The following is an 18140-nucleotide window of genomic DNA, read 5'->3' on the forward strand; positions in this document are numbered from 1 at the left end:
AAGAATAATAACACACAAGCAGGTGATTCCCAAGCCAGTATATCACTGAGATGCTGGACTGTTTACACAGCTTCATTAGCCAATTGGCTGTTGCCACACCTCCAAACTGGTCAGATTCGGCAAGAATGTCTATAGCTTGGCTTATAATTTCGGTCTGTGCATCACACATCTCGTATATCTCAGGTAAATAACTGTGATGATCTGAAGATCTCTAGCAGTAAGTAATGAAGCAATACATTTCAGTGTCAGATGTCATATATGTCAGACAATGTCAGCTAAAACAAACCCTGTTACACTAGCAACTTCCCACATTAATAAGAGCAATATTTACAGTATCTCCCTATGTTTGGGCTATTGTCCCTCCATTTTGGCAGGCTGTCTCCAGATTCCTTGCACTAACAGGTTGAGACGCATGGCTGTAGCACACAAAACCCCGGAGCAGAGTACACCTAACTATGGAATGGAGTCCTACTCTTACTATAGAAGGTCATACTGGGCATGCTCCTACACTTAGAGAATTACAGCCCATGTCTAAACTCACATCAGACTATATAACTGTATTGTGAACAGATGTCTTTGCATACAGACAGCTATGTACACCTTAACTGACTCTACCCACACCCATCAGACAGGATTACCCTCAGCTAGCTGTAGGTGGCCCATATGTGACATATCTGCATCTGTTGCATGTGATATACATACATGCAAGCATACACACATAGACATGGGGAAGAGAAAGACAGACAGTGATATATATAGAGAGACAGAGAGAGAGAGAGAGAGAGACACACACACACACACACACACACACACACACACACACACAGACAGACAGACACACACACACACACACACACACACACACACACACACACACACACACACACACACACACACACACACACACACAGAGTGAGTCATAGACAGGGATACCCTGAAAGGCATAGACTAATGTCCTGCTGTGAACAGTTGCATACCAGTTGAAACCAGTCACACATGCCAGCATGAACGTGAGCTCCATTGTGTAATAGTACTGAGGTAGGGGTTGTAATATGACATCATCTGCCTTTATGTGCGTGTTTGTAGGTTAAAGTATTATGAGGCCTTTCCCACTCAGGACACTTCCCATTGCCCTACTTTACAAGATCTGCTGATGTTATTCGCCTTACTGTTACCTATGGACACTTTCCAGTTTTGTAAGCTCTGTGGTGCATGCAATAACTGTGTAACACTATTGTAGAAATAACTAGATAGGTAGGGGTTCTAATCTCAGTCCTGGTAAGATTCACCCTAGAAGTACCTTTGGACAGCCGTCAGTCTTATAAGCCCTCTGGCTCATGCAATAACTATGTAACAGTATAAAACAAATAACTAGATTAGCAGGAATTCTAATCTTAGGTCTGGCAAATGTGTGTGTGTTTGTATGTATACTTGTAGATTAATGTATTTTGAGGCCTTTCCCAGACAGTACACTTCCAATAACTACATAACAGTATAGAACAAAAAATAAAATAGGCAGGGGTTCTATGTTCTGTGTGTGTGTGTGTGTGTGTGTGTGTGTGTGTGTGTGTGTGTGTGTGTGTGTGTGTGTGTGTGTGTGTGTGTATATAAGTGTAAGTGTGTATGTTTGCAGGTTAAAGTATTTTGAGGCCTTTGCCACCCAGTACACTTCCCTTTGCCATACTTTACAAGGGCTGCTGATGTTATTCACCTTAGAAGTACCTTGGGACACTCTTCAATCCCATAAGTTCTGTGACGCATGCAATAACTGAGTAACACTGTAGTACAAATAACTAGATGGGTAGGGGTTCTGAACTCAATACTGTGTGTGTGTGTGTGTGTGTGTGTGTGTGTGTGTGTGTGTGTGTGTGTGTGTGTGTGTGTTTGGGTGAGAACCATATCCTCTGTGGGTGTGGGTTTTACCATTTTGAGGCATGTTCCACCAAGTACACTTCCCATTGCCCTACTTTACAAGGCCCGCTGATGTCATTCACCTTAGAAGTACCTTTGGACAGCCATCAGCCATATAAGCTCTGTGGCACTTGCAAGAACTGCATAACGTTATAGTATAAATAAATAAATAGATAGGCAGGGGTTCTAATCTCAGTTCTGGCAAATGTGTGTGTGTGTTTGTAGGTTAGAGTATTTTGAGGCCTTTGCCACCCAGTACACTTCCCATTGTCATACTTTACAAGGGCTGCTGATGTATTTCACCTTAGAAGTACCTTTGGACAACCCTTAGCCCTATAAGCTGTGTGGCACATACAATAACAGTGTAACACTTTACTACAAATAACTAAATAGATATGGGTTCTAATCTTGGCCTTGCCAAATATACGTGGGTGTGTGAATCATATCCCTAGGGGTGTGGGTTATGCCATTTCCATTTTGAGGTGTGTGTTCCACCCAGTACACTTCCAATCACCGTACTTTACAAGGCCCACTGATGTAATTCACTGTAGAAGTACCTGTATATACTCTTCAGCCCTATAAGCTTTGTGGCTCATGCAATAACTATGTAATACTATAATACAAATAATTAGCTAAGTAGGGGTACTAATCTCAATACTGGCAACTGTAGTACTGTGTTTGTTTGCATGTGAAGCATATCCCCCATTAGTTATACCATTTTAAGGCCTGTTGACACCCTTCCCATGGCATGAGGCAGTTAATGGCATCTGTCTTACATGCACCATGTTAAACTATACAGGCCATGCCAGTCATCTGTACAGATGTATATGGAATATCCAGATGTTTGCAACCTATATGTGGTGTGTGTCCCCTAACAATGGGCATGTATGAGTAATCATTGCCATATATGTCACAATTACCATAGTGACAGACATATCAGCATCAGACTTTGTACCTGTCTGAAACATCATACTGATACAAAGTCTGTTACTCTATCACTTGTCCAGGTATGTAAGAGCAATATATGAGACCAGTTGCTATTCTGGGTCTTTTATCCCACCATCCATGAACACATCCCCAAGATTACTCATTGTAAGAGGTAGTAAGTTATGTCCCTACCATATAATCTCTGTGGTGCCTGTAATGTGTATGTAGCACTACAGTACAAACAAGTGGATACATAGGGTTACTAATCTATTGGCAACTGTATGTGTGTGTTTTTGTATGCATATCTGCTGTGGCTGTCTTTACTGTGTGTATGCAATGGTTTAGAGACAACAGAGTTGGAATGGCAGATTTTTTAAAAGCTGATTTAATGCCTGGTATCAATGACAAAGTTTCAGTTAAAAGTTATCTGAACTATGTCAGTTTTTGACACAAAGATGCAATAATTATGTGTTATGTTTAAAGTTTTATTTTAAGGTTGTATTTGAGTATAAATTGAACTGTATGAAAATATTTTATGTTTTTGAAGCTCATTGGTTATGCAACAACTATGCCTTTAAGGTTTAATGATTACAGGATATGTTGATGGGATGTTTTTGATATAAAAGGAAATGATGTCAGTGATATATTGTATGGTTCTGAAGAATATCTGTAATAAATGGGACAAAAGTGCTAAATTTATTATGGCTCCAGTGTGTGATTTTTTTAGTTGGTTTTGCTATTATACAGTTTTCAGTTGATTTTTAATACACACTGGTCGCTGGAGTTTTCCTTCATTTGAAAATTATTTTCGTAATTTGCAAGTTCACAGCAGTTTTCTAGTTTTCTAAGCTGAGTGGACTTTCATCATTGCTTTGGCGGTTTTCAACACACAGTGTGGTAAGCCTAAGACTGTCTCCTTACAAAAGTTCTTGTTAGAACTGGTAATTTTTATTGAATTATTTTTGGTAAAGGATTGACAATAGTTTACACATCACTGTTTTGTGGTATTTGGAATATCTTATGAAAAAAGCTCTTTTAAGAGCTGATAATTGACTGAACAGTTGTGTTTTCAAAAAGACTGGATTTTTGTCTCAGATATTTTATGCGATAGTGCAGGAGAGGGTTGGTCTCTCTGGTTTAAATGTAGAAAGCTCTTTTAAGGTCTGGTAATTGGTAGCACTTATTTAGCGCAAAAGTACTTTACCTCTATTAACTGTGACCAAATACATATTTTACATTTTTTGTTTTACCACAAACGTTATAGTAGTGGTTAAATACACTGTATTTCCAATATAATTCTTGTTTAAGAATTGGTGTCTGATATCTGCTGGTATGTCTACACAAAGTGCAAATGATGAAGATTTCAGCATGTTTCCAATGTCTGATGAGGTCAACATGCTTACCGTCACATTACGGGAAGTTGTTTCCAGAGCACAAGATTTACTAGAGAGGATGGGAGGCATTGGAAGTCGGTGTGCACACAGATGGGATGGCAAAGGTAATAGTCGTTTCTCTTCAGGAGAAAGAACTATTGAAGCCGATGCAGTGTTTGACAATGGTAAACCCATTGTTGAGCTATTAGAATCCAACATTATGGATCCATTTCTTGATCTAAGTTTTAATTGTGATGTACCAACGGACTTATGACAGGTACGAAGAGACACGCCAGATTTTAAAACTCAGTTTCTCCAGTTGGAGAAAAAAGTTCTCAGATTTAAAACGTTAGTATATGAAAACCAATATTTAAACAAATGCATTAACTTGTCTATTGTGCCTTTGGGGCTTAGAGTGTACGCATTTCCTAACGCAGTGAAATTTGATAGTAATTTATTCAATAAATTAAAAGAAATATATAACAACATGGGAATGGAAGTGCTTAAATTGTTAATACAGTGGAATAAGGAACAAATGGACTGTTTAAAGAATGAGATTGTGGAACTTGACAATGTTTTAAGGTATCACCTTATGCTTTCTTTTTACCAGTATATGTTTGACAATTTGGGGAACAAAGTTAATCAACTAATTGACAATATAGTCATTAAGAAAAAGAAAAAAATTGTTTAGGGATTTACAAGCTTATCAACAGAAACAAGCATATTTAGTTAACAAAAATGAAATAACCATTTTTTAAAGGATAAAAATGAGAGAAGGGAAGTTCAGAAGCCAGGTGGGTTGAATAGGCTTGATTCCTTCTCTGAAGTGGAAAATAGGAACATTGTAGCTAACATTGATGAACGTAAAGATCAATTAACTAGCGTTTCTAGCGTGGAAAGTGAGGAAAATGTCTCTTTTACTAATCAGACCACAGGGACGAATACCCCACCCCCAAATCAGGAAGCATTTGTGACTGTGGTAAAGAATAAGGGCAAGAACAAAGGGTTTTAGCCTTCACACAAGGAATATTTAACTTAAGTAATAGAAAGTTTAGTAAGGTAGAGGTTAAAGTACTTCAAAAAGGTATTTCATTTGTACCTGCAAAAAGAGCTAGATCTACTGACACTATTTTAGATTTTAAGTTATATGTACGAAAATTGAATTTAAGATACTTGTATCAAGGGTTATCTGTACCTGAGGCTGGGCACTTTAAGAAAAACAAAAACGTTAATCCTCCCTTAGTTAATACTTTGAGTATTTTTTCTAATATCTGTGAAAATTATTTTTATAATTTACAAAGTAGTGGTAAACAGTGGAAAATTTGGACAATTTGACCAAGGAGGAAAACCTGGCACTTAAGCAGCTAGCTTCATATAATAACATCAGATATATGAAAGCAGACAAATGTCAGGGATTAGTTATAATGAATAGTATAGATTATTCTAGCAGTATTAAGGAGTTATTAATAGATGGAAATAAGTATCTTAAAGTATCCAAGGACTTCATTAGAAAGAAGTTTCAAGAACTGGATTTGATTTTGCTTGACTTATTATATCAACAGTACACCTCTATTGAAGTTTTTGAATATTTAAATGTAGATCAGCCTCAATTAGGGATGCTGTTTGGCACCCCCAAAATACATAAAAATGAAAAAAAAATCTACCTTTCAGGCCAATTGTTTCAGCTCCTTTCAGTAAAATGTCCAAAATTTCCATGTATTTGGACAATATACTCAATCCTATTGTGCAAAGGAGTAATTGGTATCTTAGGGATTCCTGGATGTTTTTGGAAGAGCTTAGACACTTCCAGTTTCAGGAAGATGAAAGTTTGCTATGTACCTTGGATATCTGTTCATTATATACAGCAATTGATCAAAATGAGGGTACTGAGTTTATGAGGCTTTTTTGAGTAAAGTGAAGTGTAAGAATGACATCTTTGTTATTTGTCAGTTGATGGAATATGCACAATATTTTTTTTATGTTTGAAAAAGAAATCTATCAACAAATAAGTGGGGTAGCGATGAGGGCTCATGTAGCCCCTGTCTATGCCAACTTAGTGTTATATTGGTGGGAAGTTACATTCTTGGAGAAGATGGATTTATTTAAATATGTAAGGTACTACAGACGTTACAGTGACAATTTATTTTTTGTGTGGGCAGGTAACAGTGAACAGTTTGATGAGTTTTTCAGACAGATTAATCAAACAGTATTGTGGCTTAAATTTACTATTGGTAATAAAGGTACATTAGTCCAGTTTTTGGATGTTGAAGTAGGGATAGATTTAGATAAGAAGACATTCAAGAGTAATGTTTTCAGGAAGAAAACTTTTACCAATAACTATTTAGATTTTGAAAGCTTTCATCCCAAATATATGAAAGTTAATGTATTTAAGGGTCAAGTAATTAGACTCAGTAGAATGGTCAGTGATGACCAACAATTTAAAGTAGAAGGTGAAGCATTTAAGCAGTTCTTTCTTTGTAGGGGTTATTCTGTTGAACTGCTTAATGATGTAATTAAACATGTTGAGAATCATAGGGATGATAAGTATCCCTATTCTTAAAGCTAGACTTCAGAAAAAGGATTTAAGTCAGATTCTAACACAGAATGAGAAATTCAAATATGCATTTCTCATGCCCATAAGTGTTGATGGACCTAATATTAAAAGGATTGTACAAGAAAACTGGAAAATTATTTTGGGCAATGAAGAACTGAGTAAAATTATAGGAACTCAACCTAATTTTATTAATAAAAAAACTAAAAATTTAAAAGAGATTCTGGAAGGTGGATACAAATGTGAAAATCATGATAGAGTTATTAATAGGCTGGGTACTTTTGCCTGTACAAATTGTAATCAGTGTAGATATATAATGGGTGTGCACAGTCATTATTTCAAACATTTAAAATATACTTTAACAGCCAGAGGTAGATTTGATTACCAGAGTGATGGTTTAGTATATCTTGCAGTATGTTCTAACTGTGAAAATTTCTATATAGGAAAGACTATAAGAAAGTTAAGATACAGGGTTAGCGAACACCTCCTTGCTATAAAAAAGACACAAATAATGCATTAGCAAAGCATTCTTTAAACTGTGAAAAATGTTAGGAAATTTACTTTTTTGTAGTGGAAAATGTTAACACAGACACATTTGTAGGTTCATTTAATAACTTTTTAGAGAGAACAGAGTTGAAATGGCAGATTTTTTTAAGAGCTGATTTAATACCTGGTATCAGTGACAAAGTTTCAGTTAAAAGTTATCTGAACTATGTCAATTTTTGACACAAAGATGCAATAATTATGTGTTATGTTAAAAGTTTTATTTTAAGGTTGTATTTGAGTATAAATTGAACTGTATGAACATATTTTATGTTTTTGAAGCTCATTGGTTATGCAACAACTATGCCTTTAAGGTTTAATTATTACAGGATATGTTGATGAGATATTTTTGATATAAAAGGAAATGATGTCAGTGATATATTGTATGATTCTGAAGAAGTTCTGTAATAAACGGGACAAAAGTGCTAAATTTATTCTGGCTCCAGTGTGTGATTTGTTTTTGAGTTGGTTTTGCTATTATACAGTTTTCACGTATGAGTAATCATTGCCAAATATGTCACAGTTACCATAGTCTGAAATATCATACTGATACAAAGTCTGTTACTCTATCACTTGTCCCGGTATGTAAAAGCAATATATGAGACCAGTTGCTATTTTGGGTCTTTATCCCACCATCCATGAAGACATCCCCAAGATTACTTGTTGTAAGAGGTAGTAAGTTATGTCCCTACCATATAATCTCTGTGGTGCCTGTAATGTGTACGTAGCACTACAGTACATACAAGTGGATATGTAGGGTTACTAATCTATTGGCAATTGTGTGTGTGTTTCTGTATGCATATCTGCTGTGGCTGTCTTTTCTGTGTGTATGCGATGGTTGTACCATGCTGTGTGCCTCTTCCACCCAGCTAACGCCCCTATTGCCAATCTAGTTGCAGTCCCTACAGATATCATCCACCTTACAAGCACAGTTACACAGTTTCTAACACAAAGGCACTGTGGTGCATGCAGTAGACATATCACTATGTATTGTACATAAATAGGTGGGTCATCTAATATGGGATGTGTCATCTCTGTGTGCATGTGTGTTTCAATGCATGTCCCCATGCAGTAGTGTGTATGTGCTTCAGGTGGCTTTACCATGTTAAGGGCCTCTGAACCCACCATTAGCAATCCTAGCAGCCCTTGCAATTGTCACTCACTTGAACAGTAGTGGCAGACTGCAACATTACATTACTTCTGTGGAGTTGCTTTCATGTATCTAGCAGTATCATTGGTAAAATTGGGCAGGTAGAGGTTTGGCATTCAGAAGGGGCAGGTCATAAGTCTGTGTGTGTGTGTGTGTGTGTGTGTGTGTGTGTGTGTGTGTGTGTGTGTGTGTGTGTGTGTGTGTGTGTGTGTGTGTGTGTGTGTGTGTGTGTGTGTGTGTGTGTGTGTGTGTGTGTGTGTGTGTGTGTGTGTGTGTGTGTGTGTGTGTGTGTGTGTATGTATGTATGTATGTACCAGCATGCCTCTCAACCACTCACAGAAAGATATCTGGTTAAAGCCATATGGGAAGCTGGGGCAAACAGCAAACACTGAGCACACCCTTCACATATTGCTGTGACACACATGGAAAATCAATAGCAGAACAGGTCATGCATTTGAATGCACCTTCCAAAGGGTATGTGTTGTTACATGACAATATCCATCATTAATCTGCAATGTCAGTCTGTCATGCTCTTCCAAAATGTTGGCCAGAAAACTACATATTTATGACAGATGGAAAGGAATTATGTATCAGGCAGCCTGACAATCTGTAGACATATGCATACACCATGTGTACCCATACATCACAAGCTCTTACAGCATGAAATATTTACAAAGTTACAAATAATGGGCTGACAAGGGCCACATAATAGGACACTTTTCAAATATTGCTCCTACAAACTTATAAAGGTGATGGAATAACAGATGTTGCATTAGCATAGGTAGTCTGAAAGGTATGAAGTCTGCAACTCATAATGTCTGCCATTATTTTTTGACATCAACCCACAATGATTTGGCAATGATTTGCCAGAAAAACACAGGTTTATGAGAAAATGCACCAAAAATATGAGGCAAGAATCCAGACATTCTGCAGAAATCTGTACAGTTGAGAGGTATGTCTGTACCACCCTGCAGGTTGTGGTCCATGTTTGGCAAGGTGTAACCTGTGACAACAACTAAAACAGTGAAAAGAGGTTCCAAGACTGTAGGACAAGAAACATGTCATACAGTTCTGTACTGATTGCATAGAGCAGTTATTGGACATCAGAAGCACCTTAATGTTTTGAGAAATACTGTAAGCTAATATAATGTCACACAAAGAAGGTGTCATAGTAGTAAACCAGAGGAAGTCCTGTGTGTTGCATTTGCCGTGGGCATTCTATGTCCTGCCAACTGTCACATTACTATAAGTTGTGTCCCACAATCTACATTTGATAATGTCACACACACATTGTGTGTTGCCCATGTGTGTGCAATATGTAGACATGCGAAGGTCCTGAGACTACCTAGTACCCACAAGATAGGTTAATCTGTTGGGGTTAAAGTAATAGCTAGGCTTGTGAGGGACCCAGTGCCAGTACTCAAGTAACCTCCCCTGTATTTATGAGCCTGTGGTACTACAGAACACCCAGGTGACATATATGAAAGCTAGCTGGCTGTGTCAAGGGATATGTATGCAAGGTCACACTGCCTGCCCCTAGTGTCCCTCACACACTGTTGCATGCATACACACCTGGTAAACATGTACAGCTCTACCTTGGCTATTAAAAGGTCACTGTGTTTCCACTCCACCATACTCATCATTGGTAATGTCAGCAGGCCCACAGCCTGCAGACACACAGACACCTGGAACACAAACTGAATACAGTATGTGAGACTACAGTCAGTCAGCAGTACTAACAGCAATACTGCATCATGGCTAAAAAGGTACATACACTTTGATATGTACCCATAACAATTGACAGCAGACAGCCCCGTACACAATTTTACATTACTACACTGTACTATATTCGCCCTGTGCATCACACCCATATTACCATGTCCCTGCATCGATGGTATGGATAACAGGGATGTGGTGCAGGTATCATCACATGCACAGGTGTGGTTTGGGTTTTCCAGAGGCCTAGGCTGGGCCATATGGTTGACATCATGTGCATGTGTGTGTCTGGAGGGGTGTTGTTCAACTGGGCCATGCAGAGGAGATGCATGTGTCTGGTGGTGACTTGCCTGCAACAGAGATGTGTGAGTGAATGTATGCAGACAGTCAAGTCATGTAGATGTCCTGCACAGGGGTATGTTGGACAGTCGTAGACTGTACATGACAGGATGTACAGTACACTGTCTCCAGACACAGGAACTGGCTCTGCTAGGAGTCTCACTGGCAACACCAGGCCAAAGGCCAGATGCAGTACTATTCCCTGATGGTGACTGCTGTCTGCTGGATCCATGTCCATGATGAGACCATGTACCCATGGCCTGCTCCACTGTGGTGTGTACAGCACCCTCCCTTCAGTAGTGCAGGTGGTATTGCCATGACAGCAGTGTGAATGTGCATGGCCATGTGGACTCTCACCTGATCTTGTTGCTGACCTACATCCACATAGCTGATGCCCTACTCCCACCACATGCACCTGCACAGACATTGCACTGTCGAGCAATGACAATGTCTCACCCCACCATCTATTCATGACATCAGCATAATAAAACATCCGGCATCACCCAGGCCATGGAGGAAGTCATGCATGGCAGGTAGTGTTGCATTCATGACCCCGAGCATCTGTCTGGTGTTGCTTTCATAATGTACCTGTGCCTCCATGATGGACCGAAACATGTGTCTGGTGACACCTGCTTTGACACTTGCTATAGGGGATTGATGGGCAGGAGTCCTCCTTCGAGCATCCCTGTCCATTTGCCTGTGTGGGACCTTGTCTGGTCTCTATGGCTATGGCTGCTGTCTATACTCACACTTACCATAGTCATCACACTAGCCTGTTCCATGCCACCACCCTTCAACTGTCCATTATATGTGGCTGCTGGAGACTGGGTATGTGGGGGAATACTGACTTTGTGCAGGGCATAGTGGGTGGAAGTGGGATGCCAACCAATGGCACAGATTTAGCCCCTGACAACCTCACCTGTGTCTCACTATCAACACCATCAGAGTCCGCTAAGACACTGACGTCAGGTTGTGAGGGGGAGAGATCCCAACCCCCATGTTCATCTGTGAGGTGAAGACAACATATGTAAGTTAATACCTGCACTATAATGTTTGCTGATACGCAGACACACACACACACACACACACACACACACACACACACACACACACACACACACACACACAAGGTGACACACAGGCATTATACAGACCACACAATTTCTGAATGATGACATGCACAATACACAATCAAACCACAACAGACACACTCTGGACAGGCACTCAACAACATGCAGTGCAGCTATGTCCACTTAATGCTGCTACTAATATACACCTCTGAGATATGTGAGGAGTGGTACTATGTGATGAACCTTCACCTAACACACACTCCCCCCATGCACACAATATTGATGTACCCCTGTATAGCACAGAGGCAACACCTACAGAAACATATGTGCCAATATGTTGCAGCTCCTGTGAATAGACTCCTGTGATGACCACTGTGATACACTGCAGTTAATCCCACCCCAAGTGAACATGGACATATTGCAATATGGCTAAGAGTAACAGTCGGGTGCATGGAAAAATGCATGCCCTTAACAAGCCTAGGGTATTAGTGAGCCACAGCAAGGCATTTCCATACACATCGGCATCAGGCAGCTGTTCTCCAGCAAGATCAGAGGGACCTATGTAGTTGTGGGGGAGAGGTATTTTCAGCACACTCACATGTGGCATTGGTACAGAATAAATTATGCATTTCTGAACATGTACAGTAGAAGTTCTAATACTACACAATTTGCTGTCATTCACAATAGATGTGCATTTGTGTGCATTACACAACCCCACCCACAAATGCAGTTTGACCTCACATATGCATCCAGATGCTCCAAGGATGCCAGTATGAATGATACAGTATTGAAGTTATGCCTACTGGGGCCTTACCGGGATGCTCCTCGCCTATTGATTGTGTGTCACCCCACCTCCATGGCATAGGATTGTATGGTTTCCTGGGGTGCTGTGGCTGCCCCAAGGTTGGCGAGGAAGTCCTCTGTTGGGGTAAGTGAGGGTTGCGTAGCAGGAATCCCACCTGTTGCTGTCTGATCCCTGGCCACAGCTGCAGCCCTTTGCCAGGCATGGTGGATTAGGTCAGTGGCCCTGTACTTGACCTGTGCATAGGTTCGGCCATGTTGGCCCAGATTATTCACAGTGGCCACTAGGTCTGACCACAGGGTGGTCTGCTGTTCAAGCTGCTGTCTCCCTCTCCCAAACATGACTGTGTGATGCAGTTGTATGGCATCTACAATTGCTGCAGTCTCAGTGTCTGAAAATGGTTGCTGCTGTTGTTGAGACATTCCACCTGAAAGACGTGAACAGGGAAACACAACACAGGACCTCATACATTGGGCACTGTTATGTACAGATCCCGAACATCCACATTTATTAGCACTATCCACCGCTAAGACCCACATCATACCCCAGCCATCTATCAGCACAGTATGTGTGTAGGTGGTTTCAACATACTGGCATTACAGCATGCATTGCACTCCTGATCCTGATGTTTCATGTTCCCCCAATGAGGACCATTAATGTGCATAATCCTCCATTCATCATTCACATCAGATGGCACATGCAGTAGCTGGGGGCATCATAGAAGTTCCCTACCAGGGCATACCAGACCATCAGATATCTACTGTACATCTATAGGCTATGAGGCCAACTCACTCCCTGGTGTCAAACAACCCCTTAAGAGTTACCTCACTCTGGCATGCCAGGCAATCACACACTCCACATTGCTGGGACTGCTGCATGAGTGCAGGTCATGCTCCACTCTGTTAACACATACACACACACACACACACACACACACACACACACACACACACACACACACACACACACACACACTCACAGGCAAGCAGCATCCACCTGGTGAGTGACCTGGATTGGCCTTGTTGGCAGCTTGAATGTGTGTCACACACATTCACCCTTTTGGGGAATGGTCACCCTGTCCACATCAGGCAGATTAACTACCTACACCGTTGCAGGCATAACATGGTCAACTGGATGGTTAACAGCACATACACCATTGGGATACCACCTGTGTCCCTGGTGGATGGAGACATCAGTTACTGCCTTGCATACACATGGGCTAACATGTGGCCTAGGGATATGGCTGTTCAGGGCCCACAGCCTAGTAACCCAGTATGGTACGTAGAATACCATAAGTGGCCTGTCTGCTGTGACAGACTGTGCTGTTATGTGTCCACACACAGTGCCATCAACTGCTGGTTGTCCCCTATGGACAGTGTTACAGTATCATGTATTCAAGCTTGCATACCACAAATAGTTGAGTGCTCCTACAGGTGCATGTGGACATTCCGGATCATCTAAGCTACACAATAACTGAGATCAGTGTATATGTGTTGTAGGGTGACCTCATCATAGGTGTCTGACATATTCAGCACCCAGGCATTTGTGGAATGTGTACATGTGCCTGAGAGATGTAGACCCCACTGCCAGACAAATGTGTACTTCTGCACACCAATTGAACAATACATGATGTTTGTCCACATAGTTTGGGTACTGTGTCTGTGGCATGCCAGACCCCTGGGGGCACAGTGATGGTACCTGGTACTGTATCCATTCCTTTATATTGTATGCTCAGTATGTACGCACTGCTGCTGACCCAGTGCCAGCATCCACCCATTAATACTACCTATAACTTGCTCTCCTGCTGCAGGGGTCACTAGGTATGCTAGCCATAGGTGTGAGGCAATCAGATGCAGGTATGGAGTACACACTCACCTAGGCGGAGTATGTCAGCAATGGTCGAGAAAATCTGGACAATCTGTGAAATAAACCTGTATGACATTGTCAGACTGAGAGGGGCTCAATGATGGCACATGATGTGATATGCCATCTGTATCCACCAGTATGTACTATCAGTGTATCACCCCTGCACTGACCCAATCATTAGGGACCTAAATACTCACCACTACCACCAGTGACAGATGTACATGATGGCAGGATGACAAGTACAAACACATTAATGTACAATTACCCTGCAGAGCACACAGAGGTCACAGTCAGTGTGGGGATCATTTCTCCCTCTCTCTCCACAATCCCAGTAACACTCCACACTGGCACACCTATGAGGTTAACATCTCAGCAGAATGGTCAGTCCAAAACATCTGTCGGTCTCTCTGTCCAACCAGTACTTCAGGTCCCTGGCCAAGTAGTTGACACGCACACACACTTTGAAATTTGAGTTTTGAATCATACACACACACACACACACACACACACACACACACACACACACACACACACACACATATACACACAAGCACATTCCTGTTAAAGTCTGGCACAACTTTGCTACCTATGGGCCTTTCAGCCCATACTTTAAGGTAGTTCTAAATGCCACAATTCATCTCTTTAACAGCTACTGCAAGGCCCTCAACAAAGGGTGACAAATCCTACTATGTGATGAGCCTATTAGCAAAATTGTAAGTGTGACCAAGACCAATGCTAATGGAGTGAGCCATACAGTGTCACCATGTGCATATGCAAGTACACTAAGAGCTGACTTAGTGCTATACAGACCAGACACAATGACAAGATGTTATGATATGTGACAATAACTAATAAAGGAACAAGTGAATACTCTATCAGTGCAGAAACTACACAGTTCTGACTCACAGGGATTCATATATGACAACATTGCAGGACAATTTGCAATACATACAGAAAACATGTAAAGTACTAGGTGCATAGGTTCACAGGATAATACTAGGCTATTGGTCCAGATGTCCTCATAAGCCTAGCCCAGATGTTTGCCCATGTCCATTCAAAGTCAGAATCTGTTTCCCTGTCCAGCTGAGATATAGGTGGGATCCCAGGGGTGTCTTTTGTGTTTTCCATGCAGTCATCCAGCTTCTTCTTAAAGAAGGCTAGAGAGGTACTCTGCTAGACATGGGGAGGGAGTTTGTTTTACAGACAGTGTATTGCTTGAGACACAAATCTATCCCGCCAACAAGTACTATTCATGTTACAGACCAGGTGAGGGCCTTGTGTGCGGGTTGCGTGAGTGGTGTTTGTCTTATGGATATGCATAGACTCCATCAAGGCTGGTTTAGGAATGGCTTTGTTAGCCAGACACACATCACCTATGATCAATCTGTATGACATTGAGTACAGCAACAGGGCTTTCATCCTATCCGTATAGGATAGGTGTTGCAGACCCTGGATTTTCTTGGTCAGGAACATCTGTGGTCTCTGCAACTGCTGCATGTGGTTGGCAAGGTACATGAGTCAATGTACTCGGTAATGGGTCTGATAAGGGAGGAGTACAAGGATGCTATGGCTTTCTGGTTCCTGGATGATGTACGTTTATATTTGTGAAGTGGGGCATGTAGACAGCCTTCCATACAATGGTGCCAATGTGGTGGGAAACTGTTAGGTTGCTATCAACCTTGGTGCACAAGTTGCCTCATGCCTGACTGCATGCTCAGTACATTGTTATTACTGTCATAACTAGTGTGGATGACATCTACCACAACAGGGATAATGATGCATTCCCTGGCATTCAGTCTGAGGCAATGCTTCTGGCACCAGTCACTCATTTCAGTAACACCCTCTTGGAGGATGCTCACATCAATGGGGGATGTAAGATAGTGGCCAGCTTGCAGTCATCTATAAACCTGGTCAGCCACAGACCACTGGTTGTCTTGCACCTCAGAAGAGAATATTTCAAACAGTAGAGGCCCCCAGACAGATCCTTGGGGTACAGCGCTCTTTAAGGGTATACTACTAGGGGTGGTTTCCACTACTTTGACTGAGTGAGTACCATCATTGAGCCAGTTAGCTACTCATCTGGTAACATACAGGTTGATGCCTATCTGTGTAGGCTTATGTATTATGGCCTACTGAGGATTATTGTCAGAGGCTTTGGCTAGGTGAAGGTAGGCAGTGTGCACCATCTTCCCCTCGTCCGTGTGTTTGTTGACTGCTTCAAAGTAGTCCCCCCAGTCTAATGTCATTCGCACATTCTACCTAACACAGAAAGAACATTTGAGAAGGCCAACCCACTTGGTTTCCTAACCTTGAATTATCTTCTGTTTCTCCTTTCTCCCTTACCTTTACCAAAAAAAAACTTTGCTAGAATCTCCCTGTGTTCTGCTTCTCACCCACGTATATTTTTGACACTTTTTAACTGTAACAAAAAAAAAACATTCTAAGCTTGTATCCTGCCTTTCCTGTAACTAGACTAGTCCAGAGATTTGCTATATCCAGGACTGTTTGTAAGCTTCTGAGCCCCCCAAGCCTTTCTGTGTTGGAGGGAAGCCTTCTAGCTTATCATTGGGAGTGGTAAGCACTAGGTAGCCTATCTATCACAAAAGGAGTGGTTTCTAGACCAGAAATTATAATTTATTGACTGTTTGGGCAGTTTTTCCATCTCTTTCAACTTTCTGTTTTAAAAGCCCACATTTGCGCTTGTTTCCCACCTTTCCTGCAACAGTCTAGTCCCGATACAGATTTGCTGTATCCAGGACTGTTTGCAAACTTCTGAGTGGTGCCAAAGTCTGCTCTTCAATTTTCTCCCTTAGATCTGCTAGTTCTCTCCTCTCCTGCACATTTACTAGCTTATTAGTCTAGCACTTTACCAGACTTCTTGTAGCAATTATTGTAGCACACAAAAGTGCTACCAGCATTAAATGTTCTAGAAGGAAACAGCTTCAGTACTTATTATTAATGCCCACCCCACCAGGCATGTCTAAAGGTCAGTTCCCTATGCTTTCTCCTATCAACCTGGTGAACTTGGGCATCCTGAGGTAATGTAGCAACTGCCTCAGGTACACTGACAACCCTCTCCTCTTACCTCCCAGTACTCAGACTTGCGAGAGATGCACTTATATACCCAAATTGGAAGCCACGCACTCTACAGCCAAGACCGGAATAGCTGGTCAAGAGGAGAAGGTCAACACTGCACCACACCACATTGAACACACAACCCTCCAGAACACACACCAGCACTGCCTTCACATAAAAACACAAACCACACACCCACCTTCACAGAGGCTCTCAATAAAAATCTACCCAAACAGCAGAGACCCCCAAAGCAGAAACACACTTAACCACCACAATACAACATAACACTAATCACGAGACACATAAATCTCCTAAACTGTGTGCCACTCAACCAAAGTCCCTAAGGCAAAACAGCATGCCCAACACACTAGTCATAGGTGACTCGAAAGTGAGCCATACTAATGTCCCACTCACTAGGTTGAATAAGGAGAAAGTGACAGTCAGCTGCCTGTCAGGTGCCAGGATCCATCACATAACGCACGCACTCAGCTCCCTCAACAACAGGTACAAATATGAATGACTCTGTCATTGTACATATGGGTGGGAATGACCTGAGACGTACCTCCCTAGACTACATTTAAAGAGACATGGAGCAGCTCTTGGAATATGTAGCACAGGCGGGTATAACCCTAGCCCTGAGCAGCATCCTACCATCACCCAGAATGATACCACAGTATAAGCAGAAAATGACTGATTTCAACAAATGGCTAAGTTTCTGGTATTATTCTAAGGGGATCCAGTATCTGTCTGCCTGGGATGACATGACTGAGAGACCCTGATGCTTTGCCAGAGATGGCCTGCATCTGTCACCCCTGGG

At 41.5% G+C, this 18140-nt stretch overlaps 1 protein-coding gene across 1 annotated transcript in view; it reads right to left on the minus strand.

The window, feature by feature from the left end:
• The window catches only part of LOC122797682 (cytochrome P450 2D6-like), a 612415-nt gene that overhangs the window by 367339 nt on the left and 226936 nt on the right, over positions 1 to 18140 (minus strand). The window lies entirely within an intron of this gene.

This window comes from Protopterus annectens, chromosome 1.part0 (genome assembly GCF_019279795.1).
Source record: "Protopterus annectens isolate FY-2018-M chromosome 1.part0, PAN1.0, whole genome shotgun sequence".
NCBI lineage: Eukaryota > Metazoa > Chordata > Ceratodontiformes > Protopteridae > Protopterus > Protopterus annectens.